Source organism: Haliotis cracherodii, unplaced genomic scaffold (genome assembly GCF_022045235.1).
Source record: "Haliotis cracherodii isolate W230 unplaced genomic scaffold, xgHalCrac1.p SCAF_9, whole genome shotgun sequence".
Taxonomy (NCBI): Eukaryota; Metazoa; Mollusca; class Gastropoda; order Lepetellida; family Haliotidae; genus Haliotis; species Haliotis cracherodii.
The window spans coordinates 39915758-39924344 of NW_027266343.1; positions in this window are offsets into that span (position 1 = coordinate 39915758).

The following is an 8587-nucleotide window of genomic DNA, read 5'->3' on the forward strand; positions in this document are numbered from 1 at the left end:
CTTGATAGTCATATAGGAATAGAACTGCTTCATCATAATACCAAGTCAGTAATGCATTACTTTGCTATAAACATATATACTGTTACTACTAAAATCTCCAGGACGTAATTGCGTCTCTCTATGACAACGTTAGTAATACGTTACATTGTAACGTTATTCCAAATCGTAGCAACAACTTTGCACTTTAACGTTGTGATAACGTTGAGTGCATTGGACATCAGAAAACGTTTTTGTAAATAATATTCAGGAAACAACTTGCTGATCCACCATCTCTTAGTTTTATCTTTTTTAAACATATAATACATATTTACGAAGTAATCTGTATACTAAATGTCGTATGAGTGAGTGAGTGAGTGAGTATGTTTTACGCCGCTTTTAGCAATATTCCAGCAATATCACGGCGGGGGACACCAGAAATGGGCTTCACACATTGTACCCATGTCGGGAATCGAACCCGGGTCTTCGGCGTGACGAGCGAACGCTTTAACCACTAGGCTACCCGACCGCCCCAAATGTTAAATGAAAATTAAGCTTGCATGAGTAGGATGAAACACCACGTGTTGTTAGTAGCTGTATTGTCATTAGCAATATTAATTATCCGACTGCTGGGGCGCGTTGCAAGCCATGAATTAAATGCTCATCCGGGGTCTGCAACAGCTTAAAGCGCTTGCGCACCCTTCCAAAATGGCGGCGCAATTACCGTTTGGTTACCTCGCCCTAATGAAGTGAGTGAGGGAGGTGTTTAACGCCGTTTTTAACAATATTCCCGTTATATCGCAGGGTATCAGCTTAATATGGGAGGAAAGCCCGAAGTGATGCAGGTCTCAGACGTTTACCACTTCGGTGAAACCCACGAGCACGAGTTTGTAGCTGACAAACCTTGAAACATAATCGGAGTTAACCGGGATTCGAACCAACAATCATAGGTTTCTGGCGTGCCCAAGGGACGCAACCCTGCTCATCGAACTGCGGCGCCTTAGACGACTGGGCCACACGTGATGTTACTTACACATAATACTTGTGTTTAATGATAAGAAGAAGAAGAAGAAGAAGAAGAAGAAGAAGAAGAAGTGCATTTATATGCGCCAGATTCCATTCACCAAGTGGATGCTCATACACTATTATTATTTGATTATCCAGTTTTGACATAGATCCTTTTGGATGCTCTATCATTTGACTACACTATTCAATGACGGTTTTAGCTCACCTTGCACTGAAAGATTTACACCTACAATCAACCAAATGTACAAATTATGCACGCACGCAGGCACAAAAACATATGTAGGTACGCCAAAATTTATTCTAACACACACACACACACACACACACACACACACACACACACACACACACACACACACATGCTTGTCGTAAAAGGTGACTATGCTTGTCGTAAAAGGAGACTAACGGGATCGGGTGGTCAGGCTCGATGACTTGGTTGATGCATGCCATCGATCACAATTGCGTGAATCGATGCTCATGATATCAATCACTGGATTGTCTTGTCCAGACTCGATTATTTAACAGACCGCCGTCATATAGATGTAATATTGCTGAGTGCGGCATTAAACAACAAACCACGCAACCAACCAACAACGTGATCCGAAGAACTATCATGAATATACGAGGCTGTCAATAAACGAGGTTAATGTCAGCTACCTTCATACACTTTACTGGCAACGTTAAAGGTATCATAAAGTATATCGGGACTTAAAGTCACAGAGTTGCTTCCCTTAGTCGTGTCAGGATCCGCTAATCGCTCTGATTATGATCTGATATACATGTATATCAGCACATTTTGTCAAGGAGTATCTGTTCCTGTGGTGAAATTGTTCCTGTGTACTCTTTTCCTTTTAGTTTAGATTTATATTTACGGAACACTTTTTACTGTTTTTCACGCTACTTTTACAAAGGCAATATTTGTTCCGGATGGAACTAATTCCACGTCGATCTGATCATCGTTGAAAATATTTTTTACTCTTGCTCCTACGTTTCAACAAAGTGTCACCAATCACAACACTCCTCTAACATTAAACTGACATGCTGTGACGCTAAAACATGCTGTTCAAAGTGGCGTTAAATGAAAAGTGTAAAAAGAGTTGGCTTAAATTTGAATTAAATATTACATGAACGCTTATATAGTAAGTAACAATCACAAAAACGGAGACGAATGACAATGAATCGGTGAACCCCAATTCCTAGTCATGTTAGTATTCGTATTCATGAAAAGAAACAAAATTGAAGATAGATTTTTTTTTTAAAAACACATGCCAGGTGAAATGTTTCATTTGAAATCAGATTTTGGTCAATCACACACCCTTTGGAAAAGAAATGAGTCAATATCACCAATCCATGATATTTCTAGAAAGGTAAGTTACGCTTTTTTCCAATAATATACGGACTAAACGTGAATACCTCAATATTGGTGATTAAGCTGCTCAGTAACATTATTGTAATTTGTTGATATTCCCGTACAGTGCATATGTTTTTAGTGTGTTTGTTTGTTGTTTAACGCCGCACTCAGCAATATTCCAGTTATATGACGGCGGTCTGTAAATAATTGCGTCTGTAGACAATCTAGTGATTGATATCATGAGCATCGATCCACGCAATTTGGACTTGCATCAACCAAGTCAGCAAGCCTGACCACCCGATGCTGTTAGTCGCCTCTTACGACAAGCAAGGGTTGCTGAAGACATGTTCTACCCCGGAATCTTCACCAGTAATACCGTTGAACAGATCACATGAATATGAAACGAGCCTTTTTCAATTCACATGTCTTTGATAGCGTTTGTGACATGTGCTACCATGGGTCAGGATACGTCCACCTTTTCGCGAATATATGCTATTACCACTGAGTGTGTTGTGATGGGAATAGTCTTCTTTCGTAAGTGGCGATACGTCTAGTTAGTTTGTACAATGACAGATTAACTGTATAATCATTCCTATTATCTGCAAATCCAGTATAATTTGATATATATAAACTGCCATGTATTTGGTTTCTGCTTCAATGTTGAATTGTTAAGGGTCGCGTCCTACAGAACATTAAAGTACAAAGTTAAAACTGTATTTGTCTAGCGTGACACGACCCATGGCTGTTATAGTTATCACTGCGCTCTGCAAGCGAGACCTTCTTAACAACAATGACGTATCCCATGAGTAAACATCCACTAGATTACATAGCTTTATTCGTATCTGATCTATGCAATCAAAGGATTGTAACAATACCGTATAGCGAACATGCATATGGGTAATATTCACTGCACTCCGCGTTGGTACGGTGGCATTGTATATTATCGACTGCAATAGCGTGTGTGCATTGTTCATGATTGTCTGATGATAAATCGGTTCAATGACAAAGTCAGCGACATTGTCTCTGTTTTCTGCTTGGTTAAGATTAATTTTGTTTGATGTAATTCTTCTATTATCTAATACCATGTATGGGTGTTTGTATTGTTGTTATGGTCGTTCAATGTCTCAGTTTTATGATAGACATGTAGAGGACATTTCTAAATTTAACGCATCAGTGACAAAATTATGTCCAATGCAATTCCCTATTTTGACATGCACCATATGGTCCCTCGCCATACATTACTAAAACCTCATTACGTCACTGGTGAGGTCGCTGCACACCAGCGAGCCAATGCAGACAATACAATGCAGTACTATTGCCGAACCATTAAAATAAATGCTAACATGTGTCAATATGGCAACCGTCTGTTAACCTATGCCCGAACATTCAGGAGCGTAATGAACGCTGGATAAATCTAAATCCTGTCATACACGATTTTGAGGGTAATGACATCTGTGTAATCTAAGAACACCGATTATTTCACAAGTTAGACAATACATGAAAACGATAACCATATTTACCCACCTCTGTCATATATGTTCATAGTCACTCGAATGCTCTTTTATGTCATGACTTGAGTAATAAATGCAAATTTGGCTGCCAAATGATGCGTTCATTTCAAACGTTGGTCATGGACCTCGGATAACACGTTCATTTCCTTGCATGCAGACCCGTGAAGATTCCTGGGTAGTATACATGTAGGTCTTCAGCAACCCATGCTTGCCGTAAAAGGTGACTATGCTTGTCATAAAAGGCGACTAATGGGATCGGGTGGTCAGGCTCGCTGACTTGGTTGATGCATGTCATCGATCCCAATTGCGTGGATCGATGCTCATGATATTAATCAATGGATTGTCTGCTCTAGACTCGATTATTTACAGACCGCCGTCATATAGATGGAATATTGCTGAGTGCGGCGTTAAACAACAAACCCACCAAGCAACCTTGCATGCATACATTTGGGTGGCACATTCCTTTCGGGTGGTGACAGGGATACTGTCAGGAATAAGGGAACTAACTCTGCATACGTACCCGAAGCATGGCAGGCGCATAATATCAACGTGGAGGGAATGAGTATGGTCTCACGCGTCTTGGGGGCAAACAAAAGTAGCTTCACAGATTCTACCATTTGGGGAATCGAACCAGGGTCTTGGCGCAAACAGCTTTTTAGCGACTTTACTAATACCCTTAAGCCCATTCAACTTCTCACATCACAGGACAAGTATACTTAGTTGGAAGTGGGGAGGGAGAAAGTCATAGAACTTATAACTATGTATAATATAAATGAATTTAAATGATTTCTGTAATATCAAATATTGAATTAGTGATATTACTAAATGAATATATAACCTCAATATTTCCATCAGTTATGAACATATTAAAAGAAGAATTTGGCAAAGAGGGTTTGGGTGATCCTGGTACAGTCAGGCTAGTTAGGCTCATCAGCAGCTCAGAGCCCTTGTCCCCTCTACACACAGCCCAGACAACGAATGGTACTTTTCCCAGGAAGCGCTGCCTAGTCGAACATACTGAGAACTTTTCGGACAATGTGAAGACTCCCCAACACTGCAGCTTCTGCATTACCCAGATTGTCAGAAGGGCTGTGATCCTGGCCGCAAACTCGGGTACTCTCCCAATGTCATTCAACAGATCGGGAGGTACCAAACCTAATGCACCGAGAACAATGGGAAGTCGGACAACATGGTACTTGGTATGAAAGCATGACATATCAAAAGCGAGGTCCGCATGTTGCCATGTTTTTCATGAATCTTGTCAGACACATCAGTGTCAAAAGGGACAGCAAGTTCTATGATGTAAATGATTTCACTATATTTATCAAAAAGGACAAGATCGGGTTTGTTAGTCAGGTCTGAGGCTGTATACGGGCCTATTCCAAAGTATTTTGTATTTTCCATGTCGCCCTCTACTTATTCTTGGTCATGCCATGGATGTGCTCCTGTGTCAAAACCACAAGCATGGCGAAGACGGTAATAAAAGGATCTAGCCACTCCATCATGTCGCTTAAGATAATGTGTTTGTGCTAAAGCTGGGCATCCACTGACAATGTGTTGAACAGTCTCATCAAATTCATTGCATAATCTACATATCATATTTACATTTTGACGGGGAAACACTGACGGTTATTGTTATTTTAATCCATGTCATGACATTAGCAATGTACCAAATATTATATAATAGCGATCACAGTCCGCTCCCTCCCCAAAATGTACACCGTTAAAAGCGTTCTTTTGTCTTCAGATTCCTGTTTATTAGTTTAACGCCGCAGTATTTAATATGTATTTAACATATACGACAGCGACTTGTCAATAATCGTGGACCAGTCAAATGGTAACTGCTATTATGAACAAGGGTCCACAATGTTGGGATATGACGACAGACAATCAGCCAATTCACCGGGCCTGACCAACCGATCCCCATAATTGCCTCGTATCCAAGGATACATAGGGTTGCTAAGGGCCTATTCTACCTATCATCACAACGAGGGCTGTTTGGGGAAATACTTGTGTGATAGACATGTCAGTTACCGGAATAGGAAATTGGGGGGTAGTTTGAGCCTGATATCAAAGAATCGGATATAGAACAGGGGGAGTAGTTTGAGCCTAATATCAAAGAATCGGATATAGAACAGGGGGAGTAGTTTGAGCCTGATATCAAATAATTGGATATAGGTGAGGTGAAATTGGGTTTAACGTCGCGTCCAAGATTATTGCACTTATATAGCGAAGTGCATGCACGTGTGTGTTTGTGTGTGTGTGACTGCTTGTACTAGTCCGGACTGATGCCGATTTATAGTGCTAGATCACTGAGATACCATGCCGCAGTTTAACATGAATACCCAACTCAGACACAGTATACTGACTCCGAGCCGACCAGTCCTTGTTTTAACTCCTTAGCCAGACAGGGTAACAATAAGTACCATCTTTTAACGTCTTTTGGTATGACGCGGCCGGGGATCGAACCCCGGACCTTCCGCTCTCCGGGCGGACGCTCTACCACTAGACCACGGAGGCGGTCCTAATTGGTTAAAAAACAGGGGGAGTAGTTTGAGCCTGATACTCAAGAAACGAATATGTCAGGGGTAGTAGTTTGAGTCTGATATCAAAGAATCGGATGTAGGACACAGAGAGTATTCTGAAAATAAATCATAGGTTGAGAAAAGTATGGTCATTTAAGAGAGGCACCTGGAGTTTTTCCAAATAATGTTAAATATAAAACTGTTATAAAATAACTGGTACTAAAACACCTGACAAACAATATGTGGGATTGTTCTTAATCTTAATCTTAAGAATAGAAAATGAGGAAGAGGGGTTGAAAACTTTTATAATACAACATATGTTTGATCTTTTCTATAAATATTTTGGAGTGGTCGGGTAGCCTAGTGGTTAAAGCGTTCGCTCGTCACGCCGAAGACTCGGGTTCGATTCCCGACATGGGTACAATGTGTGAAGCCCATTTCTGGTGACCCCCGCCGTGATATTGCTGGAATATTGCTAAAAACGGCGTAAAACCATACTCACTCACTCACTGTAATTATTTTAGTTAAAAACAAGGGGAGCCATTTGGACCCAGTAGGGGAGTTAGCTGAGCCTAGAGGGAGTGGTTTGAGCCTGGCTAGGGGAGTCATGTGAGTCTAGGCCCATATGACTAGAGTCGAATTTAGGGGGAATCGTTTGAGCCAACTACACCGGCACTAAGATATTATCTGTGGTATGGATAAGGGTTTGTGTTTGTCTTCAGGTTTGTCAGTACTCTACTCGTCTTTGCTGAATTCGGCTTCTGTTGATAATCGAGCATGTTACTTGTTTGTTTGTTGTTTAACGCCGCACTCAGAAATATTCCAACTATATGACGGCGGTCAGTAAATAATCGAGTCTGGACCAGACAATCCAGTAGTTGACATCATGAGCATCGATCCACGCAATGGGGATCGATGACATGTACCAACTAAATCAAGGAACCTGACCACCCGATCCCATTAGTCGCCTATTTACGACAAGCATAGTCGCCTTTTACGGCATGTATGGGTTGCTTAAGACCTATTCTATCCCGGAATCTTCACGGATAAGGGTAGAAGTATCAGAATAGAAGGTGAACGTGGGACACAAGTTGGTCTGTCTATGTTCATGTGTGTGTCGTGCATTGTTGCTATAAGAGTTACCTTCCTTGTCCCTATTCGTTTCCGTGCAGCAGTTGTGTGCATGACCAGTTTCATTCACAACACAGCACGAATCAAGGACAGCAATAGGATGGGACTTGCTGCGCATGACTGACTTCAGACGGAATCTGATCATTACCTTAAGGCAAAAGACATGAATGTCACACTGACCAGAACAATACTCGCTGTGATTCATTTTTCCCCATTGTAAGTGGAAATAATGTGATAATACCGAGCCCTTAAAACCCTCAATGTCAATGTGTGCTAGTCAATAGTTTCATAAATAAAAAGGACTTGTTCCAAAAAAGTTAAAAGCTTTTAAATAGTTTTCACCCCATATAATTTTCACCACTCTTCCGCAATTTACACCCAATAGAATCTGTATTGGGGTATATTAGAGGCTGGGTATTTTCTGCTTTTTACGTTTTATATTTACAATGGGTTATAACATGTAAATCAATAAGATTGTATCACAGGATGTCATGCAGAGGATGAAACACATTCTGAGCAGTTGAAAATGGACTACTTTGGATAGTTGAGGAATATAGGACGGAATAATTCATGAAAAAAGATAACCTGAAATCAAACATTGTTTCGTGAGTTTAACATATCGTTTTTATTTTTTTGCGCTGTTGTGTCACTGGATTTACTGGTCGATCACTTCAATCTAGTCAAGTCGCGATTGTTCACAGGCTGCCGTCGTATGGCGGGAGTACTGTTGTGTGACGTCACGCAACAAACACTTACTGTGTAAATAACACGCAATGAGGGGTAGGATTGCATCAGTGGGTTGCAATCAGGGCATACCCCATGTTTGTTGAAACTGATGAGGAATCGATAATAGCCTAGCTTGTATCCGTTTCGCATTATCGAACTGCCATCCTAAAAACTTTATCTCAGCACATGTTTGAGTACAAGAGATACAGATGTCTTTGTCAGCTGTCCTGATGCGTAATTGTTATAATATAACTTAACTTACAATAGTTTTAGGTAACCGTTTGTCCTCCCGAAATTTTTTTGAATTTGAAGATGTGTGAGAATATGGAGACCCTTTTCTC